This window comes from Sciurus vulgaris (genome assembly GCF_902686455.1).
Source record: "Sciurus vulgaris genome assembly, chromosome: 5".
NCBI classification, from domain to species: Eukaryota; Metazoa; Chordata; class Mammalia; order Rodentia; family Sciuridae; genus Sciurus; species Sciurus vulgaris.
Genome location: NC_136465.1, coordinates 135,431,022 through 135,454,010, shown reverse-complemented (window position 1 = coordinate 135,454,010; position 22,989 = coordinate 135,431,022). Strand labels below are relative to the sequence as shown.

Sequence of the window (22,989 nt, the reverse complement as noted above, 5' to 3'; positions counted from 1 at the left end):
TATAACATACATCCCACACTGTGGCATGCAGCAGCCTTCTATTCATTGACAGTGATGTTGATTGTACTATGACATAAATAGGACAGATTATTATCCATTCTTCAGATGACATATTTGTTTTGTTACCTCTTTATGGACATTTAAAATAATGCTATATATTTCTGTACTAGTTATAAAAATTTCATTTGTTTCAAATTCTCAGGAAAAGTTGGTATTGTCAATCTTTTTAATGTAAGCTTTGAAGTGGGTATGAATTGCATAAAGGTGGTTTTAATTTGTGATTTCCTGATAATTAATAAAGTTGAATGTCATTCCTAATAGTTCACCATACAGATATACTCTTGTGAGTTGCCTGCTCACATTTTATTCCACTGATTTGTCTTTTACATAAGATGAATATATATGCTACAGGAAATATCTGCAGGACTGACTTTTCAAAAAGGAACATATTCAGAAAAAACTTTACATAATTATTTACATAATTATGTATATTATTTACATAGTTTACATAATTATTTTCTTTTAAAACTTAATATTTTAAATTAGATCAGTTTTCCAATATCCAAACAACTTTTGATTCCTGTAAATAAAACCATATGTTACTCAATTTTGGAACATTTTGTTTGATATTGTTACTTTATGTTTTTGAAAAAAAAATATGGTGAATTCATCTTGGCCTAGAGCTTTCTTTAGGCAAAGTTTACACTTTTAAGATATAGTTTTATTGTGTGTATTTTCAAACTTGTGCATATGTTCTTTCCTAATTGGTAGATATTTTCTTCTAGAATTTTTCCTCTAAATTACCTCTTAATTTTCAAAAAAGTACTGTTACAAAGCTGTTCATAATATTATTTTTATGGTTTGGTTATGAGGTGTCCCTCAAAAGCTCCTGTGTGAGACAATGCAAGAAGATTTGGAGGAGAAATGATTGATTTACGATAGCCTCTGCCCAATTTGTGAATGCCCCTATGGGGATGAACTGAGTGGAAACTGAAGGCTGGTAGGGTGTGACTGGAGGAGGTGGGTCATTGGAGGCATGCCTTTGGGACAGTGACTTTTGTAGTATATATTTTGTATCTGGCCAGAGGATTCTGTCTCTCTGATTTCTGATCATCATGTGAGCCACTTCCCTTGGCCACACTCTTCTGCCATGTTGTTCTGCCTCACCTTGAGCCCTGAGGAATACAGCTGGCTATCTATAGACTGAGACCTCTGAAACTGTGAGACCCCAAATAAACTTTTCCTCCTCTACAATTGTGCTGGTTGGGTCTTTTAGTCACAGTAGTGAAAAAGCTAACTAAAACAATTCTCTTATTGAACTATCTGTATTTGGTATAAATATCCATTTTCTGATCTCATATATTTATGCTTTTACTTTTTTATGAGTTTACTAGATTTCTTTCAGCTTTGAAATAGATATTATTCCATTTAAGTTTGTATTGTATTTTACTAGCTTCTGTTTTTTATATTTATTATTTTAATTTCTCTGTTTCCTTTGATTCTCTATCCACAACTTATTTTATTAAGCTCACTTAACTTTTCTAAAGTTACTTCCAATATAAACATAGACTTGTCTTGACTCCTATCTTAGGTTTATCTTCTATTACATTTCAATTTCATTTAAAGTCATTTTCTAGTTATTTATTATAATTCTCTCCTTGACTAATAGATTGTTTGCCAGTAAGTCAGTTTATAAATTTAGAGGTAATAGTCTATTTATTTTTTCATTATAAGTGTTTGTGTTAGTCAAATTTTTCACTATTGTTACTAAAAGACCTGACAAGAAAATTAGAGGAGGAAAAGTTTTATTTGAGGGCTTACAATTTCAAAGCTTTCAGTCTATTGATAGCTGGCTCTACACCTCTGGGCTCAAGGTGAAACTGAATATCATGGTAGAAGAATAGAGAGAAGGGAAGCATTTCATAAGATGATCAGGAAGCAGAGAGAGATTCCATTCACCAGATACAAAATATATACTCCAAAGGCACTACCCCAGTGATATGTCCCCAGTGACCCAGCCATGACCTGGCACATAGCTAGTTTGTTACATGTTCCATGTACAACTTGAAGATAAATTGAATTCTATAATCATTGGGTGCAATGTTATATAAATGTCAATTAGTTAAGTCTGAAAATTATATTTTGCAAACATATCACGCACAACAAGAATATTTGGGTCTATTCTCTACCTCACTGAGGTTATATTAAAATTTATTACTATAATTGGAGAGCTGTCCATTTCTCTTTTTATTTATGTATATCTTTTGCTTTATGAATATGTTTTGAGGCCATGTTAATAACTGAATAAATATTTAGATTCAAAAAACTTTCCCTGCAGATTGACATATTCATAAGTAGGAAATATATTGTTTATTATAATTATATTTCTTATTTTAAATTCTTACTCATACAATATTATTACCACCCCAGCTTTCATTTGGTTAATGTTTCCCTACTATAATTTCTTACATCTTTTTTTGTTATTGTTGTTTGCAGTACTGGATATTGAATTCAGGGGTCTCTATCACTTAGTTACACCCCTAACCCTTTTAACTTTTTGTATTGAGACAGGGTACTGATAAGTTGTCAAGACTGGCCTTGAACCTAAGCCTCCAAAGAAATTGGGATTACAGTTGTGCAACACTGTGCCTGGCTTTTTCATTCTTTAGCTTTAAATTTATAATAAATTTATCTTTAACTGTGCATCTCAAAATAGCATAGAATTACATATTTTATGTAATCCTCAATTTTAAAATTATGTATTCTATAATTTTAATGTGGTTACTGATATATATGCAAGATTAAATTTAGCAACTATTAATGTGTTTTAAACAAATTACCTCATATTTCTACATTCTTTCCATATCCTTTTATGGCATTTCTATTAACCAGCATATTATTTTAATTATTATGATATTACTTTTTATTTCTTTATCTTTATTGCTTTGTTAATCATATCTTTTCTATTACATAAGGGTAACTTAAAGATCAAGTCACATTAAAAATAAAATTTTAAAATACCTTGCCATATTGAGTCTAATATAAATTATTAGTTTAACCATTCATTAGAAAATGCAAAGAATTAGAAAAATGGATGGAATTGGAGAGCAATTTTGTTGAGCAAAATAAGACAAATTAATGTTTGCCCTCATATGTGGAAGCTAGAGAGGAAAAAGGAAAAGAGTGGTTGTCAGTTCATGAAAATCTAAGAGAGACCAGTAAAATAGAGGAAAAGAAACTGGGAGAGGGAGGAAGGGAAAGGGGAAATACTTTGGAAAGATATTTACCAAATCATATTGTTTTATCATGTGCATGTATGAGTATGTAACAACAAATCCCACTATTCTGAATAATTATAATGCACCCATAAAAATATAGAAAAAAGAAAATGCTAAGACCTTATTGATTACATTTATCCTTTCTGAATTTTGTGTGGTGTTTGTAAGGATTTAAATTTTGCATACATTTATAACCTATTACTTGTAATCATCTTGTTTCATTTGTATGTGCACAGTTCCTTATATGTATTACATGCTATATGGCACACTGTGGGTGATTAATTTCATAAGTCAACTTGAGTAAGCCATTAGGTACCCATATACTGGTCACATATTATCCTCAGTGTATACTTAAGTACATTTTGGATGAGGTAAAACATTTGAACCTGTAGTCTGAGTAAAGCAGATTTCCCTCCTTAATGTGAATGGGCCTTACCCAATCAATTGAATTCCAGAATACATATTGAGCATCCCTAATCTGAAAACCCAAAAACCTGAAATAATCTAAAATTCAAGTTTTTTTGAGCACTGATGTAATGCCAAAAGTGAAAGATTCCACACTGATCACAAGTGATAGGTTGCAGTCAAAACACTGGGACACTGAAAATATTGTATGATATTACATTTGGACTATGCACATAAGGCACATATGAAACAGAAATAAACAGGTCTTATCTCCATGACAACTCATTTTAAATATGCAAATACTAAAAAATCAGACATTGATATCTGAAACTGTACCAATCATTTCAGATAAGGAACACTTCATCTGTATAATGAAAAACTGAATAAGATAAAATTCCTTCAGCTTAAAAGAAGACTTCAGTCTTTTCATGTCTTCTGACTCAAACTGAAATATTGCATTTCTTTGTCTCAAGCCTGTTACCTTTTTGTATTGGATTTATAGCATCAGATCTCCTGGCTCTCAAGGCTTGGAACTAGGACTAGAACACAGATCCTTGTGTTCCCTGGTTCTCTGGTATTTGAACTCATACTGGAATTATATTAGATCTTGGTACTTATCAGACTCTATAATCATGTGAGCAAATTGCTTCTAGAAAATATTTCTAGAGAGATTATATGTAAATCTTACTGGTTCTGTTTCCCCAGAGAATTCTGACTAATACACTCAAACAGCTTGCTTTTACTGGCACATGCACACCCATGAGTCACAGTCAAACAGAACCACTGACCCATGGAAGTTTTGTCCAACTCCACCCTGGTCCCCATCTTTGACAATCAGTCAAAACTATTGACAAACTATTACCAATAGCTGGAACTCTTACTGCAAGGGGGGACAATGCAATTTACAATATAATCCTGAGACCATGCCAGTGAGATCAAGGTTGAAATTATTTTCCATCACAGACTGTATTTTTATGTTTTGGTCTATTTCTTCATTTTTCTTATTCCAAGAGACCATCCTAAATAAACAATCAAGAAGAAATCTCTTTCTCACACCCTAAGGTCTTGATGGAAGTGGTCCTAAGAAGCTGATTTAATGGCAGCCACTTGAGAAATGTATAAAGTACCAGCAAGAAGGCAAAAAAAGACATCATGACTAGTGCTAGATAGAGTAGTGATGGTTCCAAGCATTACCAGGCACAGCGATTGTTCATAATTTTATTTGTGGTGACCAGTGATGAAAGGCAGGTAGACTGAAGTTAATCCGGGGGTACAAGTTGGAGCAATTGACAGGAAAATTCATATTATAAGGACTGTGGAATTGGAGTGGCTATTCCACTGAAGAGAGAAAATTACAGGCTTAGATGTATTATTCAACATTTTAAAGTGCAGAGTGGAAATTCACAAATCCTTGCTGGTCACATTTAAAGACCCTCATGATCTATAGTCCACCATCATAGACAGTTGAGGGTCAGGTAAGGAATGTTATTTTACCAGTGGCAAAATCCTAAAGACAGCCAGATTCTAATTTTAAATAATTTTCTTATGCCAAATTCAGGGCCTTTCTGGAAAAGACCAGGGCCTATTAGACTTAAAGATACATGGATAGGTTCATGGAGAAACCAGAATTCCCCCATTTCTGTGAATCTTCTAAATATGTAGGCTTAACTTCTTATTCTTAATTTCTATTGATTTCTATGTTAATGCTAGAATTGTTAGATCATTCTATATTTTATTGATTTAATTTCTCTACTAGAATTCTTCATTTTATTTTATTTTCTTAAAATATTACATTTATTCAAAATTTTCTTTTGCAATTGATGTCTAATTTTTCAAAGGATCCATTTCTATTGTCTGTTTCCTTTCTCTTGCATTTTGGAACTTTTATGATGGATAAGTTTTGATGAAATGGTTGGCATTAAATATGAAAGACTGCAGAAATAGAATCGCATTTAGCATTGTCCTCCAGAGATTGTTTACTTTAGCTGCTTGAAAGTTATTTGACTACAGGTAGAGTATGTTAATATAATCTACTACTTACCTGATAGAATGCACCAAAAAACTGGGCAAACAAGTGATGGAAAATTAATTTCACCATTTTTAAAGTTTGAGTCAGAAAACCTCTTGTTCCTTGAAGAAAATATTACCCTCCCTTTAAGAATTGAAACTTATGATGAACTCTAAATTATACTAAAGATGGTTGCATAAACATAAAACTTTGTGCCTTCCTCAAATCCATTTTTTGAAGAGGAACAAAAGATGTTTTTGATGTTTACAGTTGAAATGAATCTATAATACTGTAGTAACTAAATAGTGGAAGATAGAGAACAGGAGAAATGGAAGCTAAACACACCATCACAAGTTTGTTGGGGTAATTTTGAACAAGAGATCAAGAGGAAGGGCTAACGGAGCCACAAAATAACCTCTATAAAAAAAAACATATTTAAACAGCTTTTGTAAAGACATTCCTTCTAACAATGAATAAAGAACTCTGGCTGTGGACAAAGTGGATGTTGGGGTCCAAAGAAAATTACCACATACCTAAACTAGTCATTGAAGGGTCTGGGAAGAACTATTGGAAGTGGATGATGGCAGAAAAAAAACCAAAGAAAAAAATAGTAATTTGTAGTTTGTTATGGCAGTGAATAGTTGATGACTGCAATTCTGTGAAGACTTTTGTAGAGCAGTCCCAAACCATAAACACAATCAAAGGCTATATAGGAAGTGACATGACAAATTTCATTTCAACAATGCAAGCAGGTTCTAAGTATAGGGTTTGTTGTTTGTCACAGCAGGAGAATAGAGCTGAAGACAGTTCTGCCAAGCCTCACTCATTATAGTGATGGCCACTCTGTTGAGATTAATCTAAAAGCCGTTTTTAAGGGATCCTATTCTTATAGTGAAGGGATTTGCTATTTATTTCCTGAGACCAAGAAACTCTCTTGTTGTGGTGGTCTTTCTGTGTCATTTTTCTAACTGATATCATTAACAATTCTGAGCCAATCAAATATAATAATAAGATTTTAAGACAATGAGGATATATTGCAATCAGATGGTCATAAATTTTTAGTTTTATTACACATACATGTGTGTAGTGTATAGGTTAATATATGCATTTATTTGCGTAGTGTATGTCTGTGTGCGTGTATATGCACATATGTATATAATACTAAGCCTCTTGCAATGTATAGGACAGGTCCCCTCCAACAAATAATTATTCAGCACCAAAATTCAATGTGAAACCATGCAACAATGCATGGATAAACCATCTTTCATCAAAAATCAGAACTGAATGTTATTTATTTCTTGTTGTAATTTTCAAAGATGTGTCTGGCAACAATGCTAATTGAAGGTTATTTCAGTCAACTTTTTCTCTGCTGTAACTAGAAGATCCAACCAGAACGACTGTAGAAGATGAAAAGTTCATATGGGGGCTCACAGTTTCAGAGGTCTCAATTCATAGACAGTGGGCTCCTTTCCTCAGGGCTCAAGGCAAGGCTGAATATCATGACAGAAGAGTGTGGTGAAGAGAAGTAGCACACATGAAAATCAGAAGCAGATCTCCACTTGTCAGATACAAGTATATACCCCAAAGCCACAACCCTTAATGCCCCACCTCATCCAGTCACACACCACCTGCCTTGAATTACCACTCAATTCCATCAGGTGATTCATTTGCTGATTGTGTTAAGGTTCTCATAATCCAATCATTTCTGCTCTAAACCTTCTTGCATTGTCTCACACATGAGCGTTTTGGGGACACTTCACATCCAAACCACAACAAAACCTACCATGTAACATACACTGTCCTTTGAAATGAGGGTGGAACCAGCACTATCCCAGTTCAAAGAGAAACTCTGCAAATTGGGACACATTGCTATCATCTCCCAAAATATGCTGGTAATAATTAAATATATCTATCATTGATGGTAATGTGTTTCTTGGAAAAGTGAAATTCAAGACTTGTAAAACTAAATGCAGATATCCTGATAAGAAGACTAACTTCTTCAAGTTTTCCAATGACATTCCCAATTTTTGCACTGAAAACACCAAATCCAGGGAAACTCAAATCTTAGGCAAAACAGGATAGATGTTCACTCTACAGAAAAATAGTGATTGTAAAGACAGACAAAACTCCGCCTTTAAAGACCTTACACTTAAGTTTTCAGTAGCAAATAGCTGAAAGGAAGGAAGGAAGGAAGGAAGGAAGGAAGGAAGGAAGGAAGGAAGGAAGGAAGGAAGGAAGGGAGGGAGGGAGGGAGGGAGGGAGGGAGGGAGGGAGGGAGGGAGGGAGGGAGGGAGGGAGGGAGGGAGGGAGGGAGGGAGGGAGGGAGGCTTCCAAGTAGAGATATGTGATTCATGCAGTGAAAAAGAATGAAATCCAGATGACTTAAAATTTTGGTTGGTGTAACTTTGGGAAGAAATAAATAATAAATTCATTTTGATGAAATGTCTAAACTATTGCCCAAAGAATGAAGTGTTTTAGAATAGTACAAAACTCCAGTTAGAGTTCTATTTCCAGATTTGTCATTCAATTGTCATCTGTATGACCATGAATGAGCCATTTAACTTTTCTGAGTCTGAACTTCTTACCTTCAAGTTAAGGAAGATGGAGCAGTTTTTAATCTCAGTGGTTTTTTCTTGGTCTAAAATCTTAAAATATAAGCATTTTGAGCAAAATTTAAATGACTCCTATTTTTCTCTCAGACATAAACACGAGGTCATTTTATTATTCAGTTGCTACTTGATTAAAACAGAAAATAATTGACCTTTTGTCTTTTGTATCATGTTATTTATTGTTTGATCAGAAGTTATATGGTGAGTAGAAATTTACTGTTGTGTCACACTTTACCTACTGGGTAATAGTGGAACTCTTCATTGCAGGATACATTTCTGCGAAAGAGGCTGACTTCTGCGTGAAGTTGATGAAGGATTTAGAGCTAGTTCATTTTCTCCTCATGACTTCTTAAAAAGACTTTCCACTTGCTTGGCAATCATTTGGGAAAGAAAAATGAAGTTTATAGTTTTATTTCCTTTGTAGCATGTATAAAGGGGCAAATAGGTTCTCGGTGGTGGGATATTTAAAACCATTTTACACTGTAGTGATCATAAGCAATTATCTCCCTCATGACTCCTCTTCCAGGGCTCTTTTCACTGTACAGACTTTTTAAACCCATGAGATTTAGAACCAGTGATCTTGTTTGGAAATCAGTGCTGGTACTTACTGAACTTACTTATGACATTGTAGATAAGCTAATTACTCATTTTTACCCAACAGAGATAGTACTTCCACTATTATAGAGTTGCTTCAAGCTTAGGTGTGAAAATGCAGATAAAGTGCTGAGTGTTGTGCTTGGAACACACTAATTGTTCAAATGTTTGCTTGAACTATGATTATTTAAAAATCCGAAACCAGTCTTGTGGGACTAGGTAACAATAAAGTAGTGCCTTCCCATTTTGCATTACTAAGCAATTCTTTATTACAGAGAATTCAGTTTCGTTTATTATGTATTTATAAATATGGTAATTTTTTACACCGGCAAGTGAATTAGAACTTGGACTTCAGCTATTAGAGATCATAGTTGACTCTTCTAAATGGGCATTAATGTATATGAAGTAATTACTTTTAGCAAGTGCACACCAAGAAAAACAAGTGGACACTGGAACCATAAAACATGTAAACTTATGTATGTGTTTAAGATAAATAAATGACATGAGATAAAAAATAGGATTTAATATTTTTATTAAAAAACAGGATGATCATAGGATACAAACAAAAAATCAATTTAGATTATTCTAATAAGTCAACAAAAACTATTCACACTTGTCTAGAAATAAATTATTATCACACAGGAGAAATTAGTTGATCTGAGAAAGGAGATAAGTATTCTTCAAAACCCAAGCTCAAAATTAACATCATAAATTTATAGCTGCTTTGCTTTATGTAATTATTAATTACTTCATAGGCACAAATAATGATTAAATAAATACAACTGAAATAGGCCATAAAATTTATTTTATAATACAGAGTAGAATGCACTCAAAACTGGTTTCTATTTTCTTTTTACTTATATATTGGGCTGAGAAGAAAGTGAAATTTTAAAAACGTAATATGCAATTTTGTTTTTAAAAGAAGTTCAGTTTCTATGATCTAATGGCATCTCCTTGGGTCTTCCAACCATCACTAACCTTTACTATTTCAACAAGACAAGGATAAGAATGCATTCATATTGTATTTCTATTTTCTGATCACATAAATGTCTCACTTTCAGGAAATATGTACAATTTTTTTCTTGAAACTGAATCTCTATTTGTCCAAGTAAAATATTTGGAAAATGAATGAAAAGCTACACAGAAAAATGCAAAATGAAACGGAACTTTGGCCAACAATTTTTTTATACATTTTTTTTTCTGTTTGTTAATACTAATAGAAAAACCTAACCTCTTCTTTGTTATGATCTTTACAAATTTCCAACATTTTTCTCTCTACTGAAAATATGTATTTATTCACATTCCCATCATTAAAAAAATGATATATCAACTATTAGAAGGATGCCATGCCTGAAGCAAATGTTAATATGATGATGTTCAAGGAAACAACAGCTTTATTCCTCTTTACATTCCTGAATGCATCAAGCTGTTTTTAATATTTGTTTTTGCTTTTTGCAGTTCTGAATATCAAGACCTGGGCCTCTGACAAGCTAGGCATGTGCTTTACCACTGAGTTACACCCATACCCCTTCATCGGTTCTTCCCATGCCCGCTCAAAACAACCTATTTAGACACAGGTCATTTCTGTGCACAGACGCATGTATCTTTGTATTATGGGGATTTCTTGGTATCCTTTACATATATATGCATGGCCAAGGGAGAGCATTTAAGATTTTTGTTAATCGTGATTCAGTTTTATCAAAAGTACCATTAAACACAATTAAATTAAATAATCAAATCAGTGAGATTACAACTGAAAAAGTGAAAAATTAGTGCACAAGTATAAATAATTACACTTGTGATCAGAATAATATTGAAAACCCTTGTTAATAATTTACTATATAGTAATAGTGGAAAGAAATAAAGAAAACAGTTCTGTTCCAGAAAATATCTGAGTTTGGTAAAGTTTATTAACAACTAAGGACATACATCAAGATTTATATATTTAAAATATAATATCTATGTATACATATATTCTTCAATATTTTGTTTAATTATGTAATTATTATGTGAGTGAGGACACACCTGAAGCCCACAGAAATCAAACCTTTTCCTCAAAGTAATACAAAAAATTAGTGATAGTTCTGAAAACCTACACTATTAATTCCCCAATACTTTTAGAACTTTGCAGTCTTAATTCCTTTTCATGAACAGAAATACCTCATTCTCATCCTAAACGTCTTGATGTGTTCCTTCTCTCGTGGTATCACACTTTGCTCCCTTTTTTGAGATGCTTTGTCTTTTTGGCATCTCTAGAGGTTAGAGGAGTTTGTATACCATGACTTAATTTTTATTGTTTGATGTATACGAGCAATATTTTATATTTGTGATGAAAATTGCATGATGTCTTCAAAGATGTGCTCCCATCCTTGTAAAAAGGCCAGTAACTTCCTACGGGGAGTGGTCAGACTCATGCTTCTCTTCTTCCTGGGTTTTGCTCTGCAACACTACTTTGCTCTTCTCTGTCTATGAAAAACAATCTTCTTAAGCATTCACCAAAGGACTGTCCTATGTTTAGCCTCGTCATGCATTTAACTGGGTTTAGAGTATGGTGGTGCATAGCAGGCTAATGACGCTGTAAATAAATCATGGGTAACAGTGTTTGAATTAAAAACTTGGATTTCACCACCTGCAGAGCCAGGAACATGATGTTCACACTGATTTTTTTTAATCTTATTTTTTTAATTTGTAGTTGTAGACATACATGACAGTACAGTGTATTTTGACATATTATATATACATGGAATACAACCCATTCCAATTAGGATCCCATTCTTGTGGTTGTACATAATGTGGAATTATAGTAGTTGTGTATTCATATATGAGCAAAGGAAAGTTAGGTCCAATTCATTCTACTGTCTTTCCTATTCCTATCCCCCACTTTCCTTCATTCCCCATCATCTAATCTTCCCCTCCCTACCCTCCCTTGTTGTGGGTTAGCATCCAAATATCAGAGAGAACATTTGGCCTTTGATTTTTTGGATTGACTTATTTCAGTTAGCATGATATTCTCCAGTTCCATCCATTTACAAGCAAATGCCATAATTTTATTCTTCTTTATGGCTGAGTATATTCCATTGGGCATCTATACCATATTTTCTTTAACTATTCTACTATTGAAGGGAATCTAGGTTGGTTCTATACCTTGGCTATAAACATTGGCATAAATATTGATGTGGCTGTGTTACTGTAGTATGCTGATTTTAAGTCCTCTGGGCATAAACTGTGGAGTGGGATAATAATTGGAAATCAATCAAATAAAAGAGGTTAAAGACCTGTACAAGGAAAACTACAGAATAATAAAGAAAGAAATTGAGCAAGAACTCAGAAAAGGAAAGTTCTCCCATGTTCTTGGATAGGAAGAATTAATATTGTCAAAATGGCCATACTACCAAACATATCATATACCCACATAAAAACAGTTATCTCATAGTAGACAAAGGCACCATAAACATACATTGAAGAAAAGAGAGTCTCTTCAACAAATGGTGCTGGAAAAAACTGGAAATTCATATGTAGTAGATTGAAATTGAAACCCAATCTCTCACCCTGCACAAAACTCAACACAAAGTGAATCAAGGAGCTAGGCATCAGACCAGAGACCCTGTGACTACTAGTACAAAAAGTAGGTCCAACTTTCCATCATGTCAGCTCAGGAACCAACTTCCTCAATACTACTAAAGCACAGAAAGCAAAATCAAGAATCAATAAATGGGATGATATCAAACTAAAAATCTTCTTCACAGCAAAGGAAACAATCATGAACATGAGCAGAGAGCCTACAGAATGGGAGAAAATCTTTGCCACCTGCATCTCAGAGCATTAATCTTTAGGATATATAAAGAACTCAAAAAAACTTAATATCCAAAAAACCAAGTTACCTAAACAATAAATGGGCAAAGTAAGTGAACAAGTACTTCACAGAAGAAGTGATATGAATGGTCCAAAAATATATGAAAAAATGTTCAGCATCTCTAGCAATTAAAGAAATGCAAATTAAAACTACATTGAGATTCTAATTTACTCAAATCAGAATAGCAATTTTCAAGAATACAAGTAACAATAAATGTTGGTGAGGAAATGAGGCAAAATGTTCACTCATACGTTGCTGGTGGGACTGCAAATTGGTGCAACCACTCTGAAAAGTAGTATGAAGATTCCTTAGAAAACCTGGAAAGGAACCCATTCACACTGTTCCAATAGTAACAGCACTAAGTGGTGTATATTACTGTCCTGATTTGTGTGTGTGTGTATGTAATAAAAGTTTTATTAAAACTTTTAATAAAAGTGGGTTTTATGAAGCCCACAAAATTCCCAAAGGCATTGCTTATGGAAATACATGTTATGATTTCCTAACTCCAAATCTCTACTGCATTATGTGATGCTATGTTACTAGAATTAAAGGGCTATTTCTGAAGTGTGCTTTATGACATTTGTATTCAGACAATGATCATTTTGAAATTACCTATGGGCTGGGGGATGCAGCTAAGTGACAGAGCACTTGCCTAGTATGTGTGAAGTCCTGAGAGGAACGAAGTGAGAGAATCATCTGATCACCTGGGGAGCTCTTAAATACATGTACTCTTTCATATGAACTCAATTTTAATGCACTCCTGCTGTGAAATCATGGAACATGCAATTTTAAAATACTCTCCAGGTGACAATGATTTGCAGGTTAATTTGAAAAAACTCAGTTTTTCATTTACAAAATTCCATTCCAGATATATATAGCTACCCCAATATTTTGAAATACATATGGGTGTAGTCAAAAAGTAGTAGTTTCTTATTCTAAGCAGAAATAAAAAAAATTCCTAAATTAGTACTGACATTAAAATTGAAACAATAATTACAGCATATATACTTGTCCACTCAAGATTATACTATGTCCATAATTACCAAAATACTGAAGAAATTTGTTTGGGCTTCTTGAACAAAGTTTCTTACTAATAAGAAAACCCTTTACTGGGTTTTTCATTAAGCAAAGACTCAAAAACTCAGTTATTTTATTTTACTTCTGAAAATCATCATCCTATCTATAGTATTTTTTATATCACAGAACTGTACTTACTATACATGAAGAACTACTTGTGGGTAGAACTATAAAGTAAAAATATAAGATAGGGTTAAGTTTTCAATGACAAAAAAGGAATTATTTTTCCTTTCTGTTGACCCATTTAACTTTTTTGCTGGTATATTTTTAAGAATTTTATATTTACTGATATGTTGAAGATTTTTTTCGTTAAAAATCATAAATTTACATAGGGCAATGTTGTTTGATTCATTCTGTTATTTTTCCCTTCCCCCCCACCCCTCCCACCCCTCTTTTTTCCCTCTATACAGTCCTTCCTTCCTCCATTCTTACCACCCTCTTTATCCCTAACCCTAAACCTAACCCTAACCCTAATGCTAACCCCTCCTACCCCCCATTATAAGAATTTTATATTTACTGATATGTTGAAGATTGAGTACAGAGTTCCTACTTCCACTTCATATGTCTTCCTCGAAAACCAATAACATTCTACCACCCAGTTACATCCCCATTCTTTTATTCTTTTATATTTTCAATTGGTCTCTTATACTCAGTATATTGTTCCATTTTGCTTTGCAAGACAGAAAGTCTGTGTTTCAACTGGTATGTTAAGATGATCCATAGTTTAATCCATTATTGATGAGGTGTTTAAAGCTATGTCTTTTGAATTACTTGTGAGATATTTATGCTAATCCTCACTCTATTTCTGAGGATAACTATGTCTCCTGGAAAATTATTGCTTTACACTGAAATTTAGAGGTTTCATTTCTTTCACCTCTGTGATAGTCAGACATATTTTACAGGAGAGTAAAACTGAGATAAGTAATTTTTATGACCAGAAATGTACATTACTTTGCATCTCATACACCTCTAGACTGTGTATGTGAATTAGAGTTATAACATTGCTTTGAACAATCAGTTATATTTTAAACAAATTATAAATTAGAGAAAAAATAGTTTTTATATTTACCCCAAATTTACTATTTTCCATACTCTTTTTTTTTGCTTTAAAAAAATCTTTATTTTCCTTTTATATTCACTTATCAATAATAATTTAGTTGGGTATAACATTATAACTTTTATCAGCATGTTGAGGATATTACCAGATTAATTTCTGTTATTTATCATTTTGCACAAGAAATATGTCATTCATTTTATAGTCACTCTTCAATCTTGTTTACTATAGCAGTTTTTGAGTGATTTTCTTTTTTAATTAAAAGAATTATTATACATGACAAGTTTATTTTCTTCTATTTATATCTCATCATTTTCTTCTAAGGATCTAATCTTTCTTAAAATTTGAAAATATGTACCTGGCTAGTACTTTGAATATTGTCTTTAATTCTGAAATATTATTATATGTGATTCCTTTATGTAGATCTTCTGGGATCATTTTCTTATTGCCTGAAATATTCATTAAATTCTTCTAAAAGTGCCAGTCTAGTAGCAATAGATTCTCTTGTCTTTTGTTTGTCCAAGAAAGTCTTTATTCAATTAACTTGAAAACCAACATTTCCGAGTATAGAAATATTGAGACTTATTTTCTTCTAGTATTTTGAAGGTGTTATATAATTGATTTCACACTTCAATATTTTCTCACAGATTGGCTTCATTATTATTACTTTGGAATGCATTTACTTTTACTGGCTTATTACAAAATTTCTTTTTTTCACTGATTTTAGGCAAATCAATTATGTTTTGCCTTACCATAATTTTCTTTGCATTTATCATTTTTAGGTTTTATTGAATTTCTTGGATATGTGGATTCATAGTTTGTATTAAATTCCAAAAATATTTGAACATTTCTTATTCAAATACTTTATTCTTTCAACTTTTGTTCCTTCCTCAATTCCTAATGTATGTGAAGTATTTAACATTGCCCCACAAAGCACAGAAATTTGTTTTCTATTTCAATCTTTTACAATCTCTGATTTTTCTGAAAAATTTTCTTGCTTTTTCTTAAATTCCTGTTTTTTCCTAAAGTGTGTAATCTGACCTAATCATTTGCAGTAATTTTTTTTTTTTTATTTCGGATACTGTATTTTTTTCAATAGAAGTTCATTTGGTTCTTTTTAAAAAGTCTATTTCTCTAATTATCTTTTATTTCCTTTAAAATTTTATAATGTAAGACTTCATATATAAATATATATATTCAAATATTCATAAAAGTAACACATACTATCTATAATGCATTATGTATCTATAAATATTTATAATAGCAATTTGCAAAAATTATTTTCTCTCAAATTAACTTTTTCATTTCCTGTACTATGTTCCACAAATTATGGTCCTTTTTGCCTCCCCACGTATATCAGCATCTTTCTATTCCACATAGCTAGAATAGCACTCTGTCCTTTGGCTCTCATCCCATGCTCTGAGAGCTCTGACCACATGCAGTTGCAGGGATTTGCTCATTCATTCCCATCTTTTTTCTCATGGGTCATCTTGTACTGCCTATGCCTAAGACCTGAAAACAAATGACATGGGTAGGGGGATGTATACACACAATGAAATGTATATTTCAAGATGAATATACAATGGCATATTCATTTTAATCCATTATTGATAAGGTGTTAAAATATAATAATGTATATCAAATACTATCAAGCACAGTGGTGCATGCCCCTAATCTCAGTTACTCAAGAGACTGAGACAGGAAGATCGCCAATTCAAAACAAGCCTGGCAATTTAGTAAGGCCCTGTCTCAAAATAAAAATAAAAAGATGGGGGAAATATAACTCAGTGGTAGAGTGCCCCAGGGTTCATCCCCAGTACTACATAGACATATGTGCACATACACATACACACTTCCTCTCAGTACACACACGCACACACACATACGTGCATACATGCACATGTATACGTATACATGTAAATATACACATATGTATATTCATTCCAATTTTTTGGTTGTTTACAGTGAGAGAAGACTCATGATAGTTGACTTATTACTTTTATGGAAATAAAAGTCTATAAATTTTAATTAGATTTGTTTATAATTTAACTGAACAGGTTACCAGAGTACTTACATTTTCCCAATCATTTTGTGAAAAGAACAAATGTTTTCATTTTTAAATTTTCTTTTTATAATCATAACTTAACATGTAACTTCCTCAGAGATGCAACCCCTGATAATTTACCTAAAATGGGTTAACTCTCCTGTTAATCTTTATTTTCAGCATGGCACTTAATATCATCTAGAATTATATTCAACATATGTTTAAATTTTTAAAAATTATATTTTGATAAAATTATACAAACATGGAATACATCTTATTCTAATTAGAACCTCATTCTTGTGGGTAGACTTACCAATATGCAAATTATATTATGCCAGGGAAGCATAAGCTCTATAAAGGAAAAGATTTTGTTTCTATTTGTATTTTAGAGTTCCAGGATAACTCACAAGACCTGGCATGTCATATATGTTTAGGTATTTGCTAACCATTTTCAAAATATTTTAGAACTTGATAACAGAAAAAAGACTTACTGAACATAATGGAAATATAAGAATATTTATCAAGAAAAATAATAAAATTTGAATTCACAAAATTCAAACCAAAAACTGAATGTACTGAAAACTATACTAATTTAGTGTGAAACTATCAAAATAAATTTTAAAGAACAAAAATTAAAAGAAATAGTGAACTGAACAAGGTAACTTCTCTAAATACCAGCTTTTTCTCACTGAAGAATCAATTTTGAATGTGATTTTAATCTGAAGCATATAAAGGCAATGATAAACATCAGTGATGAATCACAACCGTGAGTGGATAGAAAGGGCATATGACATTTTTGCTGTTAGTTTTACTATTGGGATATTTTGACACAGTCTGAAAGATCCATAGTTGAATATCTAGGTTTTAGATTTATCATCATTGTATTGTATAAAATAGGATATAAAACACTATTAAATTTACTGTTGGAAAATTATTTCACCTTCATTTTATTTATTTATTTTTAATTGGTTCTTCTTAGTTATACATGACAGTAGAGTTCATTTTGATAATATATCTGGAATATATCTTATTCTAATATATCTTATTCTTATCGAGACTATATCTTAAAATATCTTATTCTTATTTTGGAATATATCTTATTCTAATTAGAACCTCATTCTTGTGGGTGGACATTTTAATAAGCAAATATCAAAATTTAGAATTTAAACATATATAATATAATCATGCATGTCTTAGGTTCTTTGACTCCATATATTCACAACCAGGGACAGGAAAGGATTTGTAAGATAGAAATTAGGTGTTTTATGTAAAATTTTAAGGCTAAAAGATGATATCTGATTTTTCTATTTATTTCCTAAATTTCTTGATATTTACCACTTTATTATAAAATCACTATTGAATTCTTATTGAATTGCTTATCAAAATCACAGCTCTTTGTGGCGGGGCCTCTCTGTCACGTCCCACCCGGATGAGAAAAGGGTTAACTGCCAGAGGAGGATGTTGGATGTATCTCAGTCAATTACCCAAAACACTTATCTACTCAATAAACACACAAGAACCTATGCTCTTTTTAAATGAGAGGGGGCATGACAGGTCTGGCCAAACCAGTTCTGGCCTCTAACAACAACTCGCCCAACTCTCTTTTATTTATAATACACAGGAAAAGGAGGCAAGACTGGGAGGAACTTCTTCTGTGATGGACAGAATAGGGGGGAGTTAGGGGAGCCATTCTCTTAGGGGAACTATTCCAGAAGGAGACAGGGAACCACTCCCATGCAGTGCCACATGCTTCCTGGCATTCTGGGACAGAACTCCACAGCTGTTAGTTCCTGGAAGCCAGTCCTCTGCATCCCATGGCTCAACCTAGTCTGATTCTGCTAAATAAGGATGGCTTCCTACAGCTCTTTGTGTTCATGGACACTTTTCCTAAGTTCTTATAGGTTAATATGAGAAATGGACTACATATTAAGCATGAATAAGGGCAGTTATCACTGGGTATTGAGAATATTTTATAAATTTTCTATTTGGGTGGGGCATATATAGTCTTGCAAAAATGTATGTAGAATAGCTAAGTGTTATAATAAGTATTCTATTACTTGTTTTATTGAAAAAAGTATATGATGTATTGTTGAATGAAGTGAACATAACGCGCAAAAAAATGTGTAACCTGGTGACATGAAATATCTCATTATGCCTGTTAGTCAAGATGGTCATTTTTGTTCTTTCATTATCTTTCTTTCTTGAAGAAAGAAGAAAAAAAACATTAGATTACTGATTGATTCCATAAGAGGAAACCTTACTAAACATGATGTCTTAGTCGGGTTTCTCGAGGAGCTGATTCTGAAATGGGAACTTCTTACCCAACTGCTCAAGTGTTTATTGAGGAAACATTCACAGAAGCATCAGAGAAGCAGAATTGAAGAGGGAGAAAAGCTAAGTTAGATTTTAGTCTCATATGGAAACTCTTTTTACTCTGATCCTCAAGGGAAGCTCTGAAATTTGAATTTTCTCAACAAATTGGTCCCACTCTGAGGCTGTCTGTGTTTGTCTGATATTTAGCTGTTTATTGTCTACTGTTTGTAAACTGAGGTATCCTTTAAGGCTTTAAAGGAGGCTCTTTATACATTCCTCTAGTTTCTTGATTAACATGAAGTAGCTTATTTTCTCTATCCTAGCAATCAATGGTGTTTATAGTTGTTGTTGCCTTACTTCCCTCAAATGCCCAAGACAATATACCAGATGGTTCATCTACTTCCATCTATCCCCTACTCAGTTTGCTACAGTAGAAAATCTTAGCAATGGCACTGTTAATGCATATAGGAATAAAAATACTCAGCTCCCAGAGATGAGGTCTTCACTGTTCCTGAACCATTAAGTTGTCCAAATCTAGAATCTGAACATAGAGGTTTACTTTTAGGACCTCCTAGTGTGGCATTAACTTGGGCAATATAATAGAACATCAGGTATTTGATTCACCAGATATAGGCAACAGAGGGATGATAGAATGCAAAGTAAAATAGGATAACACAAAATGTTCCCCTTCCATTCCTTTCTAGAGCTAAAGATATCATGGAAGTGATTGGTAGATTTCTTATGACCTTAGATAAAATTTTAAAATATTTTGCAACAGAAAACAAAAAAACTATTTTCTGGAGCAAGAAGAAATCTGATGAAGTTGATAGGTAGAACTCTGTTAGCAATGCTAGAATGGGTTTCTTGCTTTTTGTTATGCTGGATGAGAATTCTTGAAAAAAATATTGCATTGGTGGTAAGAAAGGTTCTCAAAGTCCATTAAACACATAACTTACCTCAAACACCAGAACGCATGTGGGCACAGATGGCTGATACAGTTTGTGTATATGATTTTTAGTCCAGAGTTCTCAGACTAAAATATTGTCCAAATACCTTTTCAAGACAAAATGTATATGATTGTTGTTTCCAGGAACCAGAAACAAAGTGGGAATCCACAATGGTAAATCAATTTGAAACTGTGTATTCCATGTGGAAAGTCAAATCTCTTCATGTTTTAGTGTTAGAGAAGGGAGCTAAGGTCACAATTTCCATTGTGGCTACACAACTTGAACTAGATTCCTTTAGAAGAGGCTGGCTACCATAAAAAATTGAAATGTTAATAATACAAATTTATATGTCCACCTAAAACAGTGAAAGTTAAATAGGCCACATACCCCGTTATGCTTAAAAAGAAAAACTGGAACTCCTTGCTGATTCTGTGCATGGATAGATTTGATTATGAAGGGGGTACAAGCTGAAAAATTAAAATATGGTCCTTAACCAATAAAGTTTGTGAATTCTAGGAGAAAAAGTCAACTTCACAACTCAGGATGAACATATCTACCATGTATAATATCCAAGAGTTCTATTTTCAACAACAGAAAATTCATAATGTATATAAAAATTATTTATGGCTCACTCAAAGGAACAAAATAAGTTGATAAAAAACTGTCCAGGAATTACTAGACAAAGTCTTTGTCTTAAATATGCTCAAGGTGCTAAAGGAAAACAGAGACAAAGAATGAATGAAAAAAACTTAAAAAGTACCTATGAACGAAGTAAGAATTTTGATAAAGAAAAATTACAAGGAATTAACCAGAAGCTATAACCAGAAGCTATAGAGCTGGAAGGCAAAATCATTAAAATGAAAAATTCACTATAGGGTTCCAACAGCAGATTGGTATAGGCAGAACAAAGAATCAGTCAACATGAAAACAAAACAATTGAAATTCTGAAGTATAAGAGGCAAAAAGAAAAAAAAAAGTGACTGAAAGTTAACATAGTACAAAGGGCAGTCGCATGTCCTTTACTTCCAGCTATGCAAGAGGATGAAGCAGGAAAATTCAAGTTTGGTTTGGCTGGCCCCTGTATCAAAATAAAATAAAAAGGGATGGGGGCCAGGCACAGTGGCACTCACCTGTAATCCCAGCAACTTGGGAGGCCATGGTAGGATCACCATGAGTTCAAATCCCGTCTCAGCAACTTAGCAAAACCCTGTCTCAAAATAAAAAATCAAAATAAAAAGGACTGGGGATGTGGCTCATTGGTTAAGTGACCCTGGGTTCAATCCCTGGAACCAAAAAAGGGAGGTAAAAAAGAAATAAAAGAAAAGAAAAAGGAATGAGGACATAACTCATTGTAGAGTGCTTGACTAGCATGTGTGAAACCCAGTTTCAAACCCCAATACTGTGGGGGAAAAAAAAAGGAATATAGCCTAAGGTACCTCTGGAGCACCATTAAACCATTCCTACAAACTGCACATAGGAAAGATAGAAAACAGAAAGATAAAGCAGAAAAGTTATTTGAAGAAATAATTGCTAAATCCTCCCACTGAAATTTCATGAAAAATATGAACCTACAAATCCGAGAATGGTAATAAACTCCAAATAAGACAAACTGAAAAAGACCCACGCTGAGATACATTATCATCAACCTGCCAAAAGATAAAGACAATTTTAAAAGAAGCAAGATAGTACTTACTCATCATGTTACAAGTAATCCTCAATAAAATTAACAATTGATTTATCATCAGAAACTGAAGGCCAGAAGACAGTAGGATAACCAATGGAAAGAGGTGAACACAGAAAGGAAAACCAAGAATTCTCTACGTGGAAAAATGTCTTTCAAAAATGAAAGAGAAATTAAGATACTTTCAGATAACAAAAGCTCAGAAAATTTATTACCACTATGTCTGTGGTATAAGAAATGTTAAGTGTACCCTTTTTGGCTTGAAATGAAAGAACCCTAGACAGTAACTCAAAGTCATAAAAAGATCTCTGATAGTGGCAAATACACAGATGAATATAAATCAAGTGTCATTGCATAGTTTGTAACATCACTTTTTATTTTTTTTTATGTGATGTAAAAGAAAGGGCATAAGAGATTATTATAAAATTATGTTATTGGGTACACAGGACATGAAGAAGCCATTTGTCATGACAACCATAACATAAACAAGGAATGACAACAGTGTGTAGAAATAGAGTGTGTGTGTACTTTTAAAGGTAAGTTGCTATCAAGTCACATTAAATAATTTTAAATTTAAGATAAATGTTATACTCATAGTAAACCCAAGAAAATATATGAAAACTATATACATAATGGAGTGAGAAGAGGATCACCAATTTCTCACTAATTTCAGTGTAGAATTTAAATTCAAAGAAGGCTGCAAGGAAGAAAATAGAAAACAAAAACATATCCAAAAGGCAATTGATGAAATAGCAAAAGTAAGTTCTTCATTATCGGTAGTTACTTGGAAGGCAAATGGATGAAATGCCCCAAAACAGGGCAGAAATATAAAGAAGACATGCTCCAACAATATTATCTCCCCAGAAACTAACAGATAAAAAGACATTGGCAAGTTGAAAATGAAAAGATGGAAAGGATAATCCATGCACATAGTACAGAGACGAGAACTGGGGTAGCTTCACTAATATCAGACAAGGTAGAATTTATTTATTTATTTATTTTACTTTTACAGACTGCATTTTGATTCATTGTAAACAAATGGAGGACAAGATCGAATTTAAATAAAAAAATTGTTAAAAGGAGACAAAGTACAATTGCATATTGATAAATGTGCCAAATCATCCAA

At 32.8% G+C, this 22,989-nt stretch overlaps 1 long non-coding RNA gene across 1 annotated transcript in view; it reads left to right on the top strand.

Annotated features, from left to right (window-relative positions):
* LOC306660966 overlaps positions 1–19,735 on the top strand; it is a 40,411-nt gene extending 20,676 nt beyond the window's left edge. Inside the window, exon 3 of the long non-coding RNA XR_013763802.1 lies at positions 19,215–19,735. This is a non-coding gene — a long non-coding RNA (uncharacterized lncRNA). The remainder of the gene's footprint in view (positions 1–19,214) is intronic.
* Positions 19,736–22,989: the final 3,254 nt, after the last annotated feature.